This window comes from Pan troglodytes, chromosome 2, assembly GCF_028858775.2.
Source record: "Pan troglodytes isolate AG18354 chromosome 2, NHGRI_mPanTro3-v2.0_pri, whole genome shotgun sequence".
Lineage (NCBI taxonomy): Eukaryota > Metazoa > Chordata > Mammalia > Primates > Hominidae > Pan > Pan troglodytes.
Window position 1 is genome coordinate 102,976,391 of NC_086015.1, and position 23,797 is coordinate 103,000,187.

General features: G+C 37.1%; 1 protein-coding gene across 7 annotated transcripts in view; it reads left to right on the forward strand.

Moving 5' to 3' along the window:
• COL8A1 (collagen type VIII alpha 1 chain) overlaps positions 1–23,797 on the forward strand; it is a 160,496-nt gene that overhangs the window by 17,480 nt on the left and 119,219 nt on the right. For 3 of the 7 annotated variants that reach the window (XM_024355582.2, XM_009445993.4, XM_001141952.7), the window contains exon 2: positions 19,615–19,676. The exons of the other annotated variants lie outside the window; for them this stretch is intronic. The gene's annotated coding sequence lies outside the window, so the exon portion shown is untranslated. The remainder of the gene's footprint in view (positions 1–19,614; positions 19,677–23,797) is intronic. 7 annotated transcript variants of the gene reach the window in all.

A 23,797-nucleotide genomic window follows, 5' to 3' on the forward strand; every position in this document is an offset into this window, starting at 1 on the left:
ACATAAATAGTTGTACGATTTGAGGACATCTTTAAAAGAATCACTGAATCACAGCTAATTATAAATTTATTGACATATTTGGTAGCATCTTTTAAAAATGAAAAACATTATGTATTTTAAGTATATATCAAAAGAAGTATATTTTGATCCTTAAAGGTATAAAATATCAGCTATTGGGAAAATTTTAATTATCCAAACCGTCTCATTTCCTAAAGATTGTGGAAAGTTGAGGTTATTCTAATATGTGTGTGTCTATGCAAACACACATGCATAAATGCATATAAATTATATGAAATAGAATTCCTGTTAAGCTAGAAAACCTCATCTCCCTAACACACAGTAGAACACATTATTAACTTTTTGGTTGTCAGCTTGACATGATCAAAGTGGTTATCTAAAATCCCAAACCTTAAGTTTGTGCTTTCTTTTCATTGAATGCAACCAAGACCAGGGAAGTTACTTCACTGGTCAGTAACTCAATTTATCTATTTGTATAAGGAGAAAAAGAAAAAAAGCTTGCCTCACAGGGGTCTGTTGGACTTTGTTCCTATTTCAAAACTTGAAAATGCTTAATATAAATCTCAATAATAGCTCAGTTTAGGGTTATTATTTTTTAAGCAAACACCCCTCAAGGAAAAGATGCAAAGGCAGTCAGTCTTTCCCTGCTTTTCTTTCCTTACAATCTTTCTTTTCCAAAGAACACAATAAAGAAACAAGGAGCCAAACACACTGACTCACGTCTTTTTCTAATAGTGTTGTGGTCAATTTGCTCCTGCATAAAAAACTAGTAGTTAAGCTTTGAACTCTGGGTTTTGGAAGGCCAAGAGTGGAAAAATGTCTTTAGCAGAAAGAACAGCACATTCCAAATCTGTCCAGTGTTATGCATTTGTGAGAAAAGTCCACTTGGGCATGCCATCCCCATTGAAGCCCTTTTGTGTTGTCATAACTTTCTTGACAAAGAAATGGCTGAACATTGCCTTTCAGTGGAATTTCGAGTTGGTTTTTCTGTACTTTCTTTTATCAGAACTTCCTCATTCAAACCTTAAGATGGTTTCTCAGCTTGAACTTGCTTTTAGGACAAATAGGAAAATGGTATAGCTTTGTACCTAAAAAACTGACTTCATCCTTTTATGGGAGGAAAAGATCTACATGCTTCAGAAAGCCAAAGATGTACTCAGAATCTTCACTAAGGCATTTCCTACAGTAAAATTGATGATCACATCCCAAGCTTGATCAGATGTCATGCCTTTTGTTTTCTTAGATGTTGTCACAATCTAACATAGTCATGTGACTAGTGTACTAAGGGCTTTCATGGGTGTTAACTCATTTATTAGACCTAGCATGCACCTGACTTCTTAATTATTTTACAGTTGTTTCTTGGTTTTGATTCTAATTTTTAAAGACACTCACAGTCTGAAAAATAATAATAGTATTGTTACATTTCTAAATGGCTAGTGGCATCTTTTAGCTGATAAGACTGAGTAGCTGGTATAGCCTACATGTCACCCAGTTGAATAATTTATTTCAGTACTAAAATCTCATTACCTAAAATGCTCTCAGGAATGTTTCAAAAGTGTCTTTACTCTTTTCTCCCCGGGAGGATGAAACACCCTCAACTTAACGCATCTTAGCTTCAGGCCATCCTGTCTCTTATGCCTTCCCTCCTGATACAGTAGAGGAGCTATTTATCTTCATTCATTTTCCCTCACCTCTTCTCTAAGTGCCCCTCATCCCATGCCTCCTACCCTCTGGAGACTTCACTCTTAATTGTTTGCACCATCTGCCACACATAGTGTTCTTTCTCGCTACACACCAGATTGTGACTCACCCCTGTTTAAAACCTTTCAGAGGGCCGGGCATGGTGGCTCACACCTGTAATCCCAGCACTTTGGGAGGCCAAGGCAGGCGGATCACAAGGTCAGGAGTTTGAGACCAGCCTGACCAACATGGTGAAACCATATCTCTACTAAAAATACAAAAATTAGCCGGGTGTGATGGCGTGCTCTTGTGATCCCAGTTACTCAGGAGGCTGAGGCAGGAGAATCACTTGAACCCAGGAGGCGGAGGCTGCAGTGAGCCGAGATCGCACCACTGCACCCCAGAGCAAGACTCCATCTCAAAACAAACAAACAAAAAAAAACACCTTTCAAAGACATTTCATAGCCTTCCACTGGAGTCCTGACACCATCTCAGGCCTTCATCATCTGGGCCTGCCCGTCTTCTCAGCTCCATTCCTTGCTATACCATCTGCTGTCACCAGCCCCACCCTGCACTACAGTTACAGCTCTCTTTGAAATTGTCAGATTTCTTAATTTTTAGGGCTTTTATTTACAATATTTTGTTCTCTCCACCCAGAATACCCTGCCTTCTCATCGCCTCTTAACTCCCCAAGCATTCCCAGAAGTCTCCTTTGACCTTCTGGCCTAGATAAAGTGGCCCTGCCCTGTGCTCTCACATTGCCAGCATCCTTCTATGGCATCTAATACTCTCATTGTTTCTGTTTAACTAACTGTCTCCATGGCTAGCCTGTAAACCAAGTTACAGCCTGATTTGAGTCTGCCTTACCAAGCAGTCTGTCCCCAGCACAGAGCCTGAAACCAAGTGCAGATACTCAGTGCTGTTAATGAAAGAATGAAGGAAGGATAACAAATGATATTCAGAGAAGCAGATATCAGAGACAAACTGGCAGATACAAAGGTCAACCAAGGGTCTAGGAAAAGTGAGTGGCCAAAAGTCTAATCAAAGAAGTCAGAAAACAAGACGTCTTTAGCAACCAACAGTGCAAGGCGGGAAGAACAAATCTAAGATAGGCCCTTAGCAATAATGGTAAGCAAACTTGATAATCACATCACTCAATCAGTCCCTCACATTCTCATTGTGGGCAAAGTTTCCCAGAGTGTTTTAAAGTGTAGTCTAAGGACTACCTTCGTCATGATTCCACATCCCCACTAGCTCTACTGAATCAGAGTCTCATGGGTTGAGGCCAGAAATCTGCATTTCAAGCCAGCATTCTAGGTGATTCTTACGCATCCTAAGGTCTTCAGGCTGGAACTGGAGACAAAAACAATAGCTAGTTGACTAGGAAGAACAAGACCAGAAAGCAGATGCCTTTCCCTGATGGTGGTTAGTTCAGCCCTGTGAGCCCCCAGTTGCTCCCCATGTAGTATGTGACTCATGGATAAGGCCACGTTCACCCTGATTCATCTATGATGAGCTAACGCCTAGCTGGCTTGTGGTTGGACCTTAGAAGTTTCAACAAGGGTCATGTGTATGTGGAGGAGCCAGTGCTTTCACGGCACATTAGTCACAACTCCCACTTAACTTCTCACGGCTGCCTCCCCTTCCCTGTTTGGGGCATGGGCCAGTATAATCCATCTGTGCATTCTCTCTGGGCAGATGAATATTTAATCAGCAGTGAATAAAACAATATTCCCTTGTCCAGGACCTGGATAAATTGCTAATAATAATAACTATCACATCATTCTAGGGGAATACTCCTCTGAGGAAAACAATAATGTCCCGTTTAGCCCCACTGAGACTGTGGTTTTAAAGCCCTAATTTTGTATTATTGACAAAGAAAAATAAGTAGATATGGCTGGCTCACAAAAGCATCTAGAAAGTTCTATGGCAAAAAAAGAGTTTTACCTGAAATTGGTATTCCTTGTTTTGATCTTGTGTTCCAAGCCGTCTCATTTTTTCTCCTGGGTTTGATATATATTTTTGTCCTTTATGATCATGTCCATAATCTGCCATGCTCAAGATGAGTCCAGAATAAACACTCGATTTCTGTTTCTCTGCTATTATTTATAGCTTACGGTTATCCTTTACCTTCCTCCCGAGACTCTGTTCTATTGCTGGCCATTTGAAGTCAGCGTACTGCACCTTAAATTCCCGATGAACCAGAATATATGTGATGTGGGCAGGAAAAACAATACATATTGCTTTTCCCCGAGTAGTTTGAATCAAACCTTTTAGGTGTAATTGAAAACATATTTTTACAAGCAAATAGAGCCAATAAACTAGAAAAACTGTGTGGAAGCACCAAGCCCAGCTTCTCTGGTTTTTAATAAACTGCAGTAGAGAACCTTAGGAACAGGAAGACATTTACATTCCAACCCGGAATCACGCAGGACAAGTGAGTGTGGTGCATCACAAGTGCTCTGTACAGAAAGTTCCAGCGGGGAAAGAAGAGGAAATTCCTAAGGGCACTGTGGCTTTGCATAAGCTCTCCAAAGTCAGTGTAGGGACCTCATATGCCTTTATACAGGTGGTATGATTGAAGGGGGAAAGCATGCCTTTTTCTACTTCTGGTCCCAAGACCTGAAATCATGATTATCTTCCTATAACTATTATTTTTTAAATATAGCCATAAAAGAAATATCCCCCTGAGACAGGTCCTTTTCTCAATTGCAGTGACATAACTCCCACCAGATCAGTGGGACATCATCTCCCATCATCGTTGTTACATCCTTGCAGTCAGCCTAGCCTTTCCAGCCCCTAAAATCCGAAGTCTGTGGTGGTGCAAGGGGGCTGGCAATAGGTAGAAGGATTCTGGGCTGAGACTGAATCCTTGGCTTACACTGAATTTTTCTGGCATATGGGCTTCTCCTATAATTTCTCTAGCTATGAATTGGGGTGGACTTATTTACACATTTATAAAATGGCACCATTCATTAATCATTAAAGTAAATCACCTGAGGTATAAGAACTAATTAGAAAGCTTATAATAGAAATAAAGTAAGAGCTTTTTACCCTAGGGCTGGGGGCAGAACCAATTGCTAAATTATAGGTTTTTACTTTATGTACATGTTAAACTCCAGGGAACATGATCTGGCCCAAATTTGTTTAATAGCTAACCATAATGTAACAGGCTTTTACTGTTTGAAAAACAGAGTGGCATGTATAAAAACCTCATTTTCAATGTCTATGTCAATTTTTAAAATACACCTCATGCAGTGCTGGAAAGGGAATGGAAATGGGGTAATGATCATATACTGTTGGTAAGAGGCTAAATTGGTATGGCTGTTAGAGGGTGAATTAGTAATTCCACCCTAAGAAGCTATCCTTCTCACATGTAAGATAAACATGCAAAGATGAATATGTGTGTCTTAGGATATAAAAATAATGGTGTTCATCAAAGGATACAATCCACAGAGTAACAAGACAGATGATAGAATTGGAGAAAATTCTTACAAAACATATATTTGATAAAGAGTTAATATCCAGAATATTTTTTAAAAACTCCTACAACTCAACAACAACAACAAAAAGAAACACAATTCAAAACGAACAAAAGACTTAAATAGATATTTCTCCAAAGAAGATATACAAATGGTCAACAAGCACATGAAAATATGTTCAACATCACCAATCATTAGGGAAAATGTAAATCAAAACTGCCGTGAGATGTCTACCTCACACCAACTAGGATGACTAGTATCAAAACAAAAAACAAAAACCAGAAAATGACAACTGTTAGTGAGGATATGGAGAAATTGAAATCTTGTGCACTGTTGATGAGAATATAAAATGGTACAGCTGCTATGAAAGACATTATGGCAGCTCCTTAAAAAAATAAAAATAGAATTAGCATATTATCTAGCAATTTCATTTCTGGTTATATGCTCCAAAGAACTGAAAGCGAGGTCTCCAAGAGATATTTTTACAATCCATGTTCATGGCAGGATTATTCACAGTAGCCAAAAGGTAGAAGCAACCCAAATATTCACTGATGGATGAATGGATAAACAAAATGTGGCATATATATTGCATTACACATTATTCAACCGAAAAAAGGAAGAAAATTCTAACACGTGCTACAACAGCTTGAGGACATTATGCAAAGTGAAATAGGCCAGTCACAAAATGACAAATACTGTATGATTCCATTTATTTGAGATACCTAGAGTAGTCAAATTTATGGATAGAGAAAGTAGAATGATGTGCCAGGGGATGAGGGAAGGAGGAAATGGGGAGTTATTTTTAAATGGGCATAGAGTTTTAATTTTGGAAGATGAAGAGTTCTGGAGCTTGGTTGCACAGCTATATTAATATATTTGTCACCATTGAACTGTACACTTAAAAATGGTTAATATGGGCCGAGCACGGTGGCACATGCCTATAATCCCAGCACTCTGGGAGGCCGAGGTGGGTGGATCAGTTGAGGTCAGGAGTGTGAGACCAGCCTGGCCAACATGGTGAAACCCCATCGCTACAAAAATTATTTTAAAAATTAGCCAGGCGTGGTGGTGAGTGCCTATAATCCCAGCTACTGGGGAGGCTGAGGCAGGAGAATCGCTTGAACCCAGGAGACGGAGGTTGCCCTGAGCCGACATCACGCCACTGCACTCCAGCCTGGGCGACAGGGCGAGACTTTGTCTCAAAAAAAAAAAAATACAATAATGTTGTTAATTACAGTAATAGTGAAAAAATAGAGAAAACATGCAAGTCTTTCAAATGAGAACTAGCCATTGTGTAGAATCCCATGCAGTCACTGAAAAGATGCTGTATATATGCATGTATTCACTTGGAAGGATATATTTGATCTATCTTTTGACTTGAAAAGCAATTTTCATAACAATGTACTTATAATGACTATCAGATTACTAAGGCTAGCACGACAAAATGCAACAAACTGGGTGACTTGCAACAGTTCTGGAGGCCAGAAGTTCAAGACCAATAGGCCGGAAGGGTTAGTTTCTGTGGAGGGCTGAGAGAAAATATCTGTTCCATGCCTCCACTAGCTTCTGATGGTTTGCTGGCAATCTTTAGTGCTCTGTGGCTTGTAGATAATGCATCACCCCAATCTCTGCCTTCATCTTCACATGGAGTTCTCCCTGTGTGCATATTTGTCTCTGTCCCCAAATTTCCCCTTTTTATAAGGACGCCAATCATATTGGAGTAGGGGCTGCTTAAGGAAGAAAAACAATGGTATCTCTGATCCGGATGCATTCTTTAGACTTTCTCAAAGGTATCATGTTTTCACTCCTGGTAGATGACTCCACTCTGACAAATGCAGGTGTAAAAGGATTTCGGATATTTGATCACAAGTCCTGAGAATAATGAGGAATGCTTATAGAGAATGACTAAGTATTCCTCAACAGAGTCAACATCTATTATAGCCCACTCCTTACTTTAAAAAAATAATGTTTTTAAATTTTGTTTTATTGTGTTTTGAGAGGTGAGGTCTCACTCTGTTGTTGCCCAGGCTAAAGTGCAGTGGTGCGATCAGAGCTCACTGCAGCCTCGAACTCCTAGGCTCAAGCAGTCCTCTCACCTCAGCCTCCCGAGCAGCTGAAACTACAGGTGCAGGCCATCAAGCTCAGCTCACTCCTCACTTTTACTAACCCGGTGCCAGAACAGGGCTCACTCCCTTTGCTGTTTGCTCTAGGGCCTCTCAAAATTGTCGTTTCCTGCTCTATGTTTTGCTAATGTTGGGCTGCAAAATTCAAGCAAATATCAGTTGTTTGGGGATTTTTTTTTAAAGGAATTCTAATCCAAGCGGTAGTGGCAGTGTTTTGTTTTGTCTTTTCGCTGCGGTAAGCTCTATAAATTTACCAAATTCCAATGCAAGCTGATGTCTAACTCTTTGACCTTTAAATCATATTTTCCAACAATACTTACTGTCATTTTCCCTATTTAATTGATTTCTGAAATTGTGAGAAATCTACACTAGAGGAAACAAACTGTGAAAGAAAGTAGCGAAGATGGTAAAATTTTTCCCATGGAGAGAGAGAGATCTGCATCCCTTATTGAAGCCAGGTTTTGTTTTTTGGGGAGAATATTTTTAATCTTAAATTTTTGCAAAATTTCTCCACACATCTAAGAAAAATGATTAATGTAGGTTATTTTTTAATGCATACCATCTTTGATTAAATCTATGAGTTCTATCAAATTATGTCCTGCCCTACCACTAATAAACTCCCCTACCACAGTTTCCTGCACACAATGGACACTCCCTCACAATTCATTGATTTGGGGGTTGGGAAGGAGTTCCAACACAAAAGGCCTAACCCTAGTTACCAAATACTCAGTGTGCATAACAGCAACGTTAGCACTGAGTCTATCCATGGGACCAAAGTGGAATTTCTAAGTACATTCTCCCATCATAGAAAGGATATGGTTAAACAGAATCCACTGTGCAACTATACAATTGTTTGTTGTTCATTGTTGGTCTTCCCTCACTTGAATGGAAGCTCTCAAGAGCAGGGACTTTGTTTTTGTTCCCTGCTTTCTGTTTCCCCAAGGCCTGGAGCAATGCCAGGCACAACTTAGGGCCTCAACTACTATTTGTTGAATGAATTAATGTAACAAGATATTTTTCTCCAATCACAGCTTTCAGACTGGCTCTACTAAGCCATCTTTTGCTGTCCTTTAATGACATCTTAGGTAGATTCTATAACTTCGTGGTCACTTTCAGCAATTAAAGGCTCAATCCCGTTTAAAACTTCAACCTCAAATTCAATGCAAATCTTTCTTCTCTCCCACCAACAGCTATATTTGTACCCTGCTCTTTTACTCCTCCTCCCAGCTCAGTGCCCTGTTGCAGATGCTGGGCATGTCCCGACTCTGACATCCCTCTTCCCACTTCCCTGTGTGGAGACCTAGGTCCTCAAGTGTTTGGGGATGGGAGGAGAGAGAAGAAAGGGACTAGCTTTTTAAAAATTGTATTCAACCTGCTATCTTCAACCTGCTTTCCATCGACTGAAGCATCTTAATTGCGTAGTATCAACTGGCTGTCAAATATTTATGCATGGCCATGCAGCCCCAGTGCTGCTTCTCTCCAGGACATAAGTGGGAGTTCTTTGGAGAATGCTGGAGGGAATGAAGGGGAGGAGTGCGCCTCTCCACTGCATTTTTCCTTGAAGCAGAAACTTAGCTTCCAACGTCCTTCAGATGCCAGGTCCTACCTGCAGCTTCTTGCTCTCTCCTGGGAATTTCAGTCCAGCTACCATCTCTAAAGTCCACTTGACTCCCAAGAAACTCACACATCCTCATCACATCCAAAAGTGGGATGTGAGCTTCTCCATGCTCCCTCATCCCCTTCCGTGTTGCCATTTCTCAGACTAGAAGTCCAAGGAGCAGGTGCCAGGCTCTCTCCTTCTTGCATGTATTCTCAACTCTCACAAGAGAGCTTCTTGGAGCTGCCTGCCTCTCTACTCCCAGCCTCTCACTTGGCTTTGAGAAATAGAAAGTACTCACCATCTCCTCCCTCTCACAGAAAAGCTTCTCACCATGATCGCTGACTTCTCTACAGGCAGATGGTTTTAGTCTCCAACTTTCCCCCATCTTTATGTCCTTTCTCAGGTAACATGGAGGAGAGGGAAAGTGTTAGGTGTCTTTGCCATAGGGCTGGTTCTTCTGGGGTCTCTTAGTACATCTACCTTTGGGTATAAGGAGCAATTGGTGAATCTTTTTAGACTTGATCACCTTTCTGTTTTCAACTGGGACCACACACACCAATTTCAGTGCAACAGGAAAAGTCCCATCAGCATCCAGTTACTTATGCCACATAAAATATTGCCTTTTATATTCACACCTCTCTCAGGGGCTAGCATAGTGCCTTGTTTTGGAAGCAGTGGGGAGACAAAAAATACTTGTTGAATTAATTCTTTTTTTTTTTTTTTTTTTTTTTTGAGACAGAGTTTCACTCTTTTTGCCCGGGCTGGAGGGCAATGGCACAATCTCGGCTCACTGCAACCTCCGCCTCCCGGGTTCAAGCAATTCTCCTGCCTCAGCTTCCCAGGTAGCTGGGATTACAGGTGCCCGCTGCCACACTTAGCTAATTTTTTTTTTTTTTTTTTTTTACTTAGTAGAGATGGGGTTTCGCCATGTTGGCCAGGCTGGTCTCGAACTTCTAACCTCAAGTGATCTGCCTGCCTCGGACTCCCAAAGTGCTGGGATTACAGGTGTGAGCCACCACGCCCAGCCTGAATTAATTCTTGATAGAGCAGTAGGTGCCTGAGATGTTGATCAGAAATTCCAGGCTTCCAACTGAAATCTTCTGGAAGAAACCTGTAGGTGTGATGTCTGGAATCCTGATGAAATCTTGGAGACTTCAGACCACTGCATGAATATCTAAACCCCACTCTGAACCTTCACAAGGTTCTTGGCTGCATGGCTTCCCAGGTGCTCTAATCATCAAAAAATCTCCCATGTGAGGAAATAACAGAGACAATATTTTAAAAATTAAATCCATACTTAGAAGGAAATTAAAAATGAAACTGTTTGATAATGAGACAGTCTTTCATCTCTGCTTGCTGCAAGGTCCTTGAGCTCCTTGAGCTTCAAAATGTCTCATTAGCTCCTGGCATCGAATGCCATCAGAATACTGAAGCAGAACATTTGTTGCATAATCCTCCTTCTTGAGATTTGATTCATATCGTGGGTCTTGTCACTGGGTTGTCTTTCTTCCACACTCAGATAAAGTGGGACAGTTGATAGGGTTTTGCTTTCACATTCACAGTTTCACCAACTTTTTGGGATCCTCCTCAAACACATTAGACACATGTATCTGTAATATACATCCAGGGAACAAAAATTTAGACTAGTGTGGAAAGTTAAGGTGGGGGAGAGTGGATTAATCTAATTTTGTTTGTTTCCACTTTCTGTTGAAATTTGTCTCATATGCTTATACAACCCACTTCCCTCTCTGTCCTTCCTTTGTTCCCTCAGTATTAAGGGGTAATATCTACTTTTCTCAAAGAAAAGCTATAGGAACTAAGTAGAAAAATATTTGTGTAATGAACTTTCAAGTTTATGGAAGAAATTCCCTTTGCTCTACCACAAGTTCTCAAACTAAATACATGACATTTGGCAAGCCTTAACCTCTAGTCTTTATTTTCCTTTTCTATCAATACAGGACCAGGATAATTTATTGTCCATTTATTATTTATTCTGCAGCATGTTCTGTGGAGAGCATTTATTATATGTTACTATTTTATTTTTTATTCATTATATGTATATGAAAAGAATCATAATCTGCATTTTGTACATGAAGAAACAGATTCAGGAAGGTTAAATAACTTGCACGGCATGTGGTTTTGGCTAGTCAATGACAAAACCTAAATCCAAACCCTCATTTATTTAGTTCCAAACCCTAGTTCTTAACTCCTACAATTTCCTATCAAATGAGCTCTGAGCTTCCTAAACTATTCCTTTGGGTTCCTTGTTTTGAGCCATGGAACTATTTTATTTTCTTGTAAGAGGCATCATTAAGCATTTTTTGTTGCTGGTTCCATATGTAATAAAAAATAGTATACCTTAATTTTTGCAGCACTTTTGTGTTGTGAGTGATGGAAATAAAAGAAATATCAGGAAGATTTATCTTCTTTGACCTTAGGACTCAAAAATACTCTACTTAAACAAGTGGGGTTTTGTTGTTGTTGTGTATGTTAGAGATTCCCTCAGATACAGGTTGTACAGCTTTCCTTAGAAGATCATCTGTCGCTTACAATTAGGAGGAAGAATTTTTCTCTGTCTGATGTGGCTCTCTTCTATTCTAACGTATTGTCAGTACTTTAGAGTGAATTTGATCACTTTTTCCTGTTCCTTTCTTAAGACAGGAACTAATAAGACAGGATGCGCTTAAGGGAAGATACAGAAATATTGTGTTGAGAAAGCACAAGGAATGTTAATTCTTTCTTGTAATTAGTGTTTCAGTGGTTGTCTGTCTTCACAGATTAAAAATAGAAGAAATAAAATGTCCATAAATGGGCAGGTGGGTAGCTCAAGTCTTACATAAAAGAAAAACAAGTGCACTTCCTCATCTACTCCTCTTTCAAATAACAAATATTCAGTATCATCTCTGCCTAGGTTTGTATCTCCTTGTAGAAATAATGCATAAGAAATTAGCTCCAACTGATAGATACACTGATTTCATAAAAAAAAATTATCTAATATGCTTAATAAGAACTATTTTCTCCATATGAGCTGGACCAGAATGTGAAAAATGTCCATCAGCATTTGAGTTAATAATGATTTTCCTATCAGCTAAGCATTCAGTAAAAGGGAAGAAATATTTGAAAAGATAACACAGCAAATTTAAAAAAATAGAAATGAGAATTTGTAGACCTCCCTTTTTTTAAACTTTGGCAATGCTATTATAAATAGCATTTTTAAAAACTGTCTGGCTAAAACAAAACAAATGTTTCCTGTCAGTGTGGAAAAAGAAATTCCTGACTAAAATTGTGTTATCAGGTTTTCGGTCCATTTAATTAGGAAAGCTGTTAAATGTCATGCTACATGTCATCAAATGCCCTTTTAAAAAATGATTTCAATTTTTCATAAGTTTATTCCAACTTTTGTGTTTTCATTATTTAATCCCCTTTGGGGATTTCTTTTAAGTAAAGTCGTCATTTTTACAAGTCAAAAATACACTATTCTTGCCATAACTACACATCAGACTTAAAAATATACCAGACTTAAAAAGAATATAGAAACATATCGAAGATCAAGCCATCTTCTAAAACATAATGCCATTTCACATGTATCTTTAATATTTACTTTTAAGGAGAAAAACTGAGATATGGAAACTACTAGAGCTGAGCTCTAATTAAGTCTAACTCTCTCTAATTTTTCACATTAAAAAAACCTGACCCTCAGAACTTGAATGAAAAGAAGTTTATAAAGTTGGTGGCAGATGATTTCTTTTCTGCAAATCCAGTGAACTTACTTTACTACCATACTGTTCAGAAAACATTTAATAAGTAGCTGTATAGTAATATGCCAGGCACAGTATCAGCTTCTGTTGATACAATGATGAATAACACAGGGTGTCAGGTCTAAAGAAGTTAGAATCTAAGGAAGAGTAAAATAAACAAATTGACAAGTAAATTACTGCATAACACATTACTTACAAACTTAACAGCATAAAACAATACACATTTATTATATCGCAGCTTTAGTAGGTCAGGAATTGGGCATAGCTTAACTGGATCCTCTGCTTCAGGGTCCCTCACAAGGCTGCAATCCAAGGTGTTACTGAAGCTGAGGTATCATCTGAAAGTTCAACTGGAGAAAGATTCACCTTCAAGCCCATATGGCTTTTTAAGACCTTGTCTTAAAAAAATTATATATATATATATATATATATATAGAGAGAGAGAGAGAGAGAGAGAGAGAGGGACAAAGGGATAATTGGGGGATATGTTAGAATTTATCTGCCACATAAATTTACAGTAAAACATGATCAATGCTGTGACAGAGAAAAGCACAGGGGCAGTAGAATCACAGGAGATACACTGTAAACCAAACTAAGGAGGTTGTCATTTGAGTTGAATTTTAAAGAATGAAAACTCATTAGATCAATGGAAAAAGGAAGGTCATTCCAGACAGGAGCAGGGTCTGTAAATGCATTGAGTCATTAAAAAGCAAGCATTGTTAATGTCTGTAGTTAAATTGGAATGGCATAATATCCATTAACTGAGATAATTGAGAAGAATTATGTTTGCTTAGAATCAGCAAATTTTAGAGTTTAAGACTATAAAGGGAGAAACTAAGGCTCAGAGATAATAGGTCTAGCATATGATATATATTCAATAAATGATGAATAAATAAATGAATGAAAGAATGAACTGCCTTTGTAGTACTAGAAATGGAATTCCACTTCCATATCCTACATAATAACCATGTAAGTCAACCTCTGTCTCTTTAAGAAAGATAGGAGAGACAAAATTACAAGTGCTAAAGAGATCGACAGAGGGAAGCTATGTCACAACCAGAACCTAACGGAACAGAAACAAAGTTTATATTTCATTTCTAATATCTAATTGCCATGGTGTGATCCCTGCTCTTTGAGGGGTGGGCTTGGGAGGAGAAACTGCTTTATAGATACATAGAGTAATGATGAAATTTTTACAACTAGTTCTCTCACTTCATTCCAGCGGAAAAAATGTTTTCTAGAGCCTTCTTGAACTACAAAATTCTGTATAATTTCTGACTCAAAAACAGGCAATACATCACCTCCAGGACCCAAAGAAGAGATGGTTTATATTTTTGTAGATTCATATCTGACTCAGCATTTTTGCCTTGGTGTGAAATATATACATATTCTTGTATTTAGCTAAAGAGTTTATTTTGCAATGAGGTAAAGACAAGGTAGCATCAAACTGACACTAGCAGTAATCACTGAAAAGAAAAATATTTTTAAGTAAGAACCATTATGGGAAGTTTTTTGAGCCAAAAATGAATTTAGTAGTAACAGCCATATCTCTTTTTTCATCTCAAGTATGTTTGCATGAAATACATTGAATAGAACTACACATTCACGATTCTTCCATTCATGTGAAGTCAGACCTAATAATAGTCAAATTTAGTCATCCTTTGCTAGGTTGATGAGTAAACATACTTGGAACCAGTTTTTTGGAGAGAAAGCTGGTGAGTCTTAGAGCCTGTAAAGATACCCTTTTTCTTATTATTAATATTAATTTTGATTGATAAATCATAATTATAAACATTTATGTGGTACAATGTGATTTTTTGATATATGTATACAGTGTGGAATGATTAAACCAAAATAATTAACATGCTCATCACTTCATTTAGTTGTCACTTTTTGTGGTGAGATATTTGAACTTCGCTATCTTAGTTATTTTGAACTATACAACACATTGTTATTGAAAATAGTCACCCTGCTGTACAGCTAATCTCAAAACCTCTTCCTCCTGTCTGTGCCCTTTTCATCAACAAGCCCTCATTTCCTCCCTCCCCATACCCTCAGCCCCTGCTAACTATTATTCTATTCTCTACTTGCATGAGTTCAACTTTTTTAGAGTCCACATATATATCTATGGCTGGTTTAAGGTACTCCCATTCACTGCCTCTTGAGATGGTGAATTATTTGCCTTCTTTCCTTCCCCAGTTGTAGCACATTCAGGCTCATCCGGGGGGTGTGTGTGTGTGTGTGTGTGTGTGTGTGTGTGAATTTGAGTAATGTGTGTGTGTGTTAGAGATGTGTGTGTTGGGGGGGTTATTTAAAAGTATAACTCCTTTCTGCAAATTCTCTATAAATCTACAACTGAATCAAAATCCTCAAGGAAAAAAATTTTTAAAAGAATATGGAGCATGAACTAATGGGAAGGAAGATGATCTCAAAGGAATAGGAATAAAATTATTAAAACAAATATGAAAAATACAAGTAACAAGTAAGATTATGTGATTTCAAAACATTGTTTGAGAGGACTGTAGAGAAGATAATTCTTCAGATGTGGTAAGGCTCAAAAACATTTTTTAATGTCTTTGATGAGAGGAAGTTCTAAGGTAGAAAACTTAATGCTCTTGATATGTACATCAGTTTTTTTAACTGACAAAAAAAGTTACATATATTTGTGGTTTCCAACATGATGTTTTGATATTAACATACATTGTGGAATAACCAAATCAAGCTACTTAACATATGCATTACCTCATATTTTTTGTGGAGAACACTTAAAATCTCTCAGTAATCTTCAAGTACACAATATGTTAACTGTAGTCATTATGATGTACAATAATAGATCCCTTGTACTTGAAATGGTGTGTCTTTTCACCAACATCTTCCCAGTCCCCCACCACCTACCCCATAGTAACCACTATTTTACTCTGTTTCTATGAGTTTGACTTTTTTATACTCCATGTAGCAAGTGTTACGAAGGATGTGGAGAAAATGGAACCATTGTACATTGTTGGTGGGAATGTAAATTGGTACAACCATTATGGGAAACAGTAAGAAGGTTCTTCACATAATTAAAAATAGACCTACCATATGACCCAGTAATCTACCACTGGGTGTATATATCCAAAGAGAATGAGATCAGTATGTCAAGATATCTGCACCCCCATGTTCATTATAGAATAACTCAAACTAGCCAAGATATAGACATCAAATTTTGAGAAAAGCAAGTATTCAATTATGTAGAATATACCCAACCTGCTACAAGAGAAGAAAGCAGGTGTTTGGAAACTTCATTCAATTTTATTGTCTTCTATAGAACACACTATTGAATTATGCTGAGTTAACCACTTTAGAGCCTGACAGCTTTTAACAGAGAACAGACACAAGCAATCTAGAACTGGTGAAACCTGAAGGGCTCCACAGAGGCAAACACAAAACTCATCCATAGGAAGTTTCCACAGCTCAGAGCAGTAAGAATTAATTAACGTCCTTGTTTTCAGAAAAGCTATCGAAAAGAGAGGTAGAACACCTATTCTCTGTTTCAATTTCTAAATTTCTTATATGTAGGCAACATCGTTTCTTCTTTTTTGGAAAAAAATAACTATTACTTTGATTCATATTTTGGTACTTCCATGTCAATTGGAACTACTCATAGCTATCTTCCATGTTTTCTAACTTCTCCTGTATTTTCCATCTTTTTATCTCATTGGATTACATTCTGAGTGCTTTCTTTATGTAGTCAGCTTATCTAGTCCTTTAATTCATCTCTTGAGGTTTTTTAAAAATTTTATAAAACATTTTCTTTTTAATAAATATATTTTATTTCTAGAATTTATATTTGGTTCCTTTATTTAAAAAATGCTTTTTTTTAGTGTGCCCTTGTTTTCTCATAAACTTTATTCACTCCATTATCATTGATCATTCTTACACTTATTTTTAAGTCTTTTAAAGATAATTATACTACCAGTAATTTAATTTATCTAATAGAATTCTTCCATTTGTTGCATTAACTAACTTCCTTAAGCAGGGAGTCTCTGCTATTACTTTATAATTTTGGTCTATGAGCTCATCTTCAGAGAGTTGCCTCACACCTGTATGCTGATTATTCCATGAGCTGTGGAAATTCCTTTTGGAGTCGTTCTCCATTTTCTTTTGTGGAGCTCTATACATTTCACCAGTTCCAGACAATTTTTACCTTAGACTTGTGTTCGTGCACTGCTTGGATTATGATTAAGATCCCATGAGTAGCTCAGATTTAGACTTTCAATTTCTGCAAGAGTCTCTCCACCCATGGCCCAGGGAAGATCATCTGTTTCCATTCCATATCCCCATGCTATATCCCAGGACTGTCTCTGAACCAGATTTTCTAGCTCCCTTCATGAATTGGACAGACTATTTCCAGATATATACCTCAAGTGTACAAAGAACTTTTGACCTATGATTTAGACATGTAGACTCTCATTTTTGTGGATTTTTTTTAACAATTAAGAAATGCTTTGTAAGTAAAACTGACACAAGGTCATAATTTTATCAAAATCACTACATGTGATTACTGAATGGGCAACACATAGCTCAGTATCACTTACTTTGATGCCAAAATGTGAGGAAGAGGGGCTTGGTTGCCCTCCTTGATCAAGAGTAAAAGTCCTTAAATTTTCTAGCTAAAAAGACTCAAAAGACTTTTCAGACTTGGATATTAGGGACATTGTGCTTCCTTTCAAAATCCATTATGGGACTATCACCTATGAGTTTGTCTAAATCATTCTGTACCTCTTTATATATTAAAACAGTTTCTTGCCTTTGGTATGAATAGTATGATTTTCTTATTCACTGCCTTAAACAGTATTAGTCTTTACATTTACATAAAAGTAAATTTTGAAGAACAATATTTTGCGGAGGAAATTCTTTTTCTTGTTTTTTATTATTTTATTTTCCTGCCTTTCTTTCACTCTGATTGTAAGATAATTATTAGTTTTGGAGGATTTCTTTTAGAATATCATTTTATGTGCCATTTTAATAGAGGTAGCAGAGCATAGGTATTAAGATTCAATTCCCAGTTCTGGAGTCAGACTGCCTGGGTTTGAATTCAGCCAATTACTACTGATTGTGTGACGTGGGGAAGATTTTTAACCTCTGTGTACCTCAGTTTCCATATCTGAACAATAAGGATGATGATGTTATTAATAGTGCCTACCACATAAGTTTATAAAAAGGGCTAAATAAGTTATTACACATAACGCATTTAGAATAGTTCCCCATACATGTTACATATTATTATATTTCAAATTTTCATGAGGTCTTTTTGCACAGACATCTCCATAACCTAGCCCAATGATTTCATGAATTTTGGGAAATTTTCAAGGCATGTGGAAAGAAACAATCCTATGCTATCAACTTTTATGATCTCTTGCTTTTTCATGAATGGGTGCTTTGAAAATTATGAATCCAAATAACCCTTCCTTTTTTCAATCAATACTTTCATTGAGACTATTTATAGGAAATCTCTCGGGAATGGAGGGAGTTGAGGTAACATAAGAACCTTTCAGCTTTGTGGCCAGAGTGTGCCTTCATACCTCCCTGCTGGTCCTATGGGCCAAGATAAACATGCCTGGCAAGGAATGCCTTGCTTACTCCACCCTGTCAACTACGAGGTAAAGGTTTTGGACTGTGGTATTGCTACTCCACCCAACTTCTGTTCCATTTTTAATATACCTTTGAGATAAAGTGTATTGTCTCCTTTTTAAAAAAAAAAAAAAAAAGCCTTGAAGGTGTGGCTGACAAGAAGGAAAGCAATATCCTGCCACTGCCTCACACATGAAAAGTCTTCCAGCCCCAGATCATGACTTGACTCTCTATTCTGGCTATGCAGCTCAGGCTCTACATTTTGTTCGGTAAAAGCAACAACACTCACATACCTCACCACCTGGAAAAAATGCTAGAAATTGTCCCTGGCAAACACCCAGGAATGTAATTGAGCTCACAATGGCCAGCACAGAAAGAATTGCTTTCCTCAACAACTGTGTTGCTGAAAGTCTGCATGAAAATCAAATGTTTGAAGTTGGATCATTTCTTAAGTGTATTGGGAATTTGCTACTTAATGAATGCTACAGAGATTTATTTATTGAATAATGATAAAGTAATAGTGATCCTTTTTATCTATTTTTCACATTTAGAATTTTGAAATCTAGTTTTCTTTAAAGCAAGACACACCCATATCATTAGTTTCTCCACTACATGTGTCATCTAATCTTTGGGTGCTCAGTTTTCTTTCGGGGAATACTAGGGGATGAGATTCAATGACCTCTGCAGTTCCTTCCAACTTGAAATTCACTATGTCTAACTAAGGCAGTCTAGGAATAACTAGAGATAAGCCCTCTGGTTTGGTTATTTCTGATTTTCTCATTTCATCCATAATCTGAGAAACTGTGTGCTTCTAGCATTAGTTTCTCACATAGCTCCATGTGAAGCTTCACAGTTGGGCTGGCATAACTGTCTTGGTGGGTATGACACAGAAAGCTAGAGCCATAGTAAACTGATATTTTGAAGCTCCCTCAGAGATCTCTTTCAATGGCTATCTTTCCTTCCTTATTTTTGGTCATGAGAAAAATTATTATAGAGGATTAGGAGTGCCTCTAACAATTTTATAAGTTAGGACCTTCTTTCTGGATGTTTTCTGAGGCATAAAGCACTTTATACAATATTTTGTTATTTGTTATGAGCGCCAGTGATGCAATAAAGGGAAAACCATATTGACTCTACTTCATCTACTGGAAAAGTGCACTATAAGTTAATTTGGTTACTTGCCAAAATCATCCAGCAGATTGCTAATGAAGCCAAAGATACTCAATTTTGTGACAGAATTACTAAGCTACACTGCTTGAAGTTAAAATGTCTGACACCAGGTATTTTTTAGTTTGTAAATTTCCTTACTATCTCCACTGAACATCATCTTCTTCATCCAGGGAGTTCACACGTTCACCAACTCACCCTTGAAGTCATCTCAAGAACAAAAGACAACTGAAAGGTAATATTTCAAATATTAATTAGATATTTGTGGTGTGTCTCAGTTCACCCAACCCATAAGCCTTTAAACACAAATGTAAGTAGAATTTTGACCCCCTCTAAGGCTGAATAAACACTCACACATTAGTGTGAGCATTTGAAGTCATAGAGATAAAAAAGAGTGTGTGATTCATGTCAGCATTATTTTATCTCTTCAATGACATAAATAAATGTGATAATCTATGTGAAATGTCTTGGCGAACTTAAAAGAATGAATAATCATATTTGGTGTTATCATTGCATACAGGAATAATATTAATAGCATTGTAAACTATCATCTGACATTAAAAAGATCATTAAACTATATTATAAAACACTTTATACCAGTAAATATGACAATTTATGTGAAGTTATTACCAAACTACACAGAAAGGAATGGAAAATATGAATAGTCCTATATTACTTTTAAAAAACTAAATCATTTTTGTAAACCTTCTTGCAAAGAAAACTCCACATCCAGGTAGCTTCACCAGTGAATTTAAAGATGAAATAACACCAATTTCACACAACATTCCCAAAGAATAATAAAAAGTGATAATAGGTATTTTCCTCTTATTTATTAGCACAGCATAATCTTGATCCCAAAACCTGGCAAGAACATTACAAGAAAGGAAAATAGCAGATACATCGTTGCAAAATGATCAAGTAGGCTTTTTTCCAGGACTAGAAGAATGGTTTAGGATTCAAAAATCAATCAATGTAATTTACCACATTAATAAAAAAGAAAATCACAAAATAAATTCAATAGATTCAGAAAAGGGGTTTGATAACATTTAATACACATTCATGACAAAAAGTGCCTAGCAAACCAAGAAGACTTCCTTGACATGACAAAGTGAATACAAAATTTCTGCGCAAACATTATCGTTAATTATAACTTTTGGAAGAAGACAAGAATGCCCACTATCACCACTGTTATTCAAATTATGCTAGAGGTCCTATTGTGTGTATTAAGGTAAGAAAGAGAAATAAAAGGCATAAGGAATTGGAATTGGAAAGGAAAAATATAATTTTCATTCTTTATTGTTAGAATTAATAACTGCATTTATCTAGCCCATTGGATATAATATCAATATTCAAAAATCCATTAACTTCTCTATATAAGGAATAAACAAATAGAAAAATGAAACTTTTTGAAAGATACCATTTACAGTAACAATTAAAACATCAATTTTATGCTGGGTGCAGTGGCTTACACCTGTAATGCCACCACTTTGGGAGGCCAAGGCAGGTGGATCACTTAAGCCCAAGAGTTTGAGACCAGCCTGGGCAACATGGCAAAACCCTGTCTGTACAAAAAGAAAAAGAGAGAGAGAGAGGGAGAGGGAGAAAGAAATTATATATATGTAACCTATATATATAATTATATATAAATACATCAATTATATATATATATAAGCACATCAATTTTAGCAGGTGTAAGCAAAGGAATTTAAAGAATGAACATCAAGAAATGACTGTTTTAAGAGTTACAATTTGATGTGACAGGTGCTTGAAAACACAACCAAAATCAATACGTAAATATAACTCATTTTTAATAATCCAGTGTCCAAATCCTTATTATTCTTGCTCTCATCTGTTAGCTTCTAGATTTCTCAAATGCAAAATATCACAGCTATTTGAAAATTCACCAGTCATTACCTAACACCAGATAACAGGAATGGCCTTCAGGAAACTTTCCACAGAAGCCTTGGTTTTAAATTGATTTTATTTACAGGGAGAGTACAAAATAAGGATAAATTAATACACAATAGTCCAAAGTCTCTTAAAGGCATAATCTTACATGAAATCAGAGAGCTTCTTAATGCAGAACATCTTATAGTATGTCACATGAAAATATACAAAGTGTTTAGGGAAGCAATTTTGAACTAATAGAGAATTTCTGAATACTACATCAGGCAAGGTGAAAAGTACTCAAATAATGTGTGAATTTATGATGAATTTGCTAGACTTCAGGGCCAACTTGAAATCCTCTTTTTACTCCTCCAGACGTTTCCATACAGTTCCTCTCTCAGAACAGCTTCAGCTGTCTATGGGAAGGCTTCACAAGACAAAGAGCTAGGACTTGGCCATTTACACAAAACCAAAAGTGAATTACCCAGAGTGTGCTGGCAGAGAGACTTGAATGTAAGGACATGGGAAAATCTACACAGGTTGCCAATGGTTTGTGACTGTGAGAAAAGAAAAATTAAAGAAAATCTTACTAGCATAATTCACATTGGACAACATGAGCACATTCCAGTCAATCCACTTTATAGACATGATCTCACTGGTCTCCCCAACATCCCTACAAGGAAATGAGGGGGACCAGTATGGCTCCACCCTTAGGTCAAAAGCCCATCCTTCACTCCCACTTGTGGCTGTGAGTGGGTGGAACACATTTAAACAGGGGAACAAATTACCATCTTCCTTGCTTTTGACCCTTTAACATGCGGGTGAGCAAGTCTGCCTTTTCCCTGCTTGAGGCCATACAATTCCCAAAACAACTTGTCTGAAATGTTGGGGGCTGAGTCATTGGCCAGTGATAGCTCTCAAACAACTGCTGGTTTGTTTCTCAACCACTGCTTGGCCATGCTGACTTGGACACAATACAGCATGTAATAAAAGTGCCTGGGATATTTTCCTCCTTGGCCTAGAGAAGACTTTTAGAAGGAAAGACAATGGTGAATATGGAAGGGGAGATGAGTGCACTAGAAAGATATGTTGCCAGCATTGTGCTCAGCCGAAGAGAAGCTTTGAGACCAAGAAATGTGAGCATGTTGGGCATCTAGAAGTTCTCCCAGATAGTAGCGTAGATCTCCATTTTTCTGGGTTGTTTGTTGTTGTTGTTGTTGTTGTTGCTGTTGTTTGTTGTTGTCATTTTCTGCACTATGCTGCCTCTCAAGACTCCCTTATGTGTGCTATAAAAAAAAAATCCATGACAGAATGGTCTATTCTCCACAAAAATAGTTACTATTGTTGTTGAGGTGTTACTAATAGTTACTAGTAGTTACAAAAATAGTTACTAATGTTGTTGAGGTGAAGTCAATGGGAAAGATAGTAGTAAAATAGCAAAAATGTATTAGATAGTATTTTTCACATTGGGAATATAAGACAATTCATTCAAAAACCAACTCCTTAGGATTCATTTTATTATCTTACACTTAAAAATATGTTTAGATTTTTCTTTCCCACACTAGAAATTAAATTGTCCTATATATTGAGGGATGAAAAGCACAGATGATTATCCGTATAAATATTGACACACATACTCACTCTATCCACATAGCTATCTGTTATGGATAAAGAACTCGGCAACTTCTAGCAGTCATCTGAGATGAGCACCATATGTGCATTATTTCACTAAAGCTTTCAGAGCTTGAGAAAAATAGCCTGAAGAATAAGATTGTTTCTTTCTGAGCCAAGGTTGCAATCTTCCAAGTCCAAGATGTGCTTGAAAATACTCATTAGGTAATTGTCAAAGCCTAGGAAGACCAGTTTAAGAATATGAAATAATATTACTACTGACTTCTCTTTTTGTGTTCAATCCAGATGGAAGCTGGACACATGAGAAGTGACGTTTGTATAATAGCAAAGAAAAGAACAGAGAACAAGGAAGCAAAACCCTTCACACCTATGTTCTCTTTATAGGATCTCATTACTGTTTGCTCTCTATAATCCCCAGAAAATAGAAAAGGTATATCTATCCAATAAGTTGTGGAAAGTCTCCCTCTGTCCTTCTATAATAGAGTTTCCAGTCATTGTTAGACAATTGCATTTCATTCATCAATAGTGGCCTATTGAAATCATCAACAGGAGAGACAGTTGTTAATATCAAATAAAGAGTCTTGCAATGGAAGTCAAAATACTTTACTCTTTCACTAACTTGGTGTATGATCTTGAGCAAGTCATTCAACCTCTCTAAGTTTGCTTGCCTCATCTGTCAAACGAGAGAGATGAGATAAATTATCTCCACAGGCATTTTCAGAACTATTCTAGTCTTTTTGCAAATTGGTTTATATTTGTAGAAAAGGTTCAATCTGTTTCTGGCATGGCAGTGACCAAGTCAGAATTTCTATTTGGGAGATGAGAAAAACACATTAA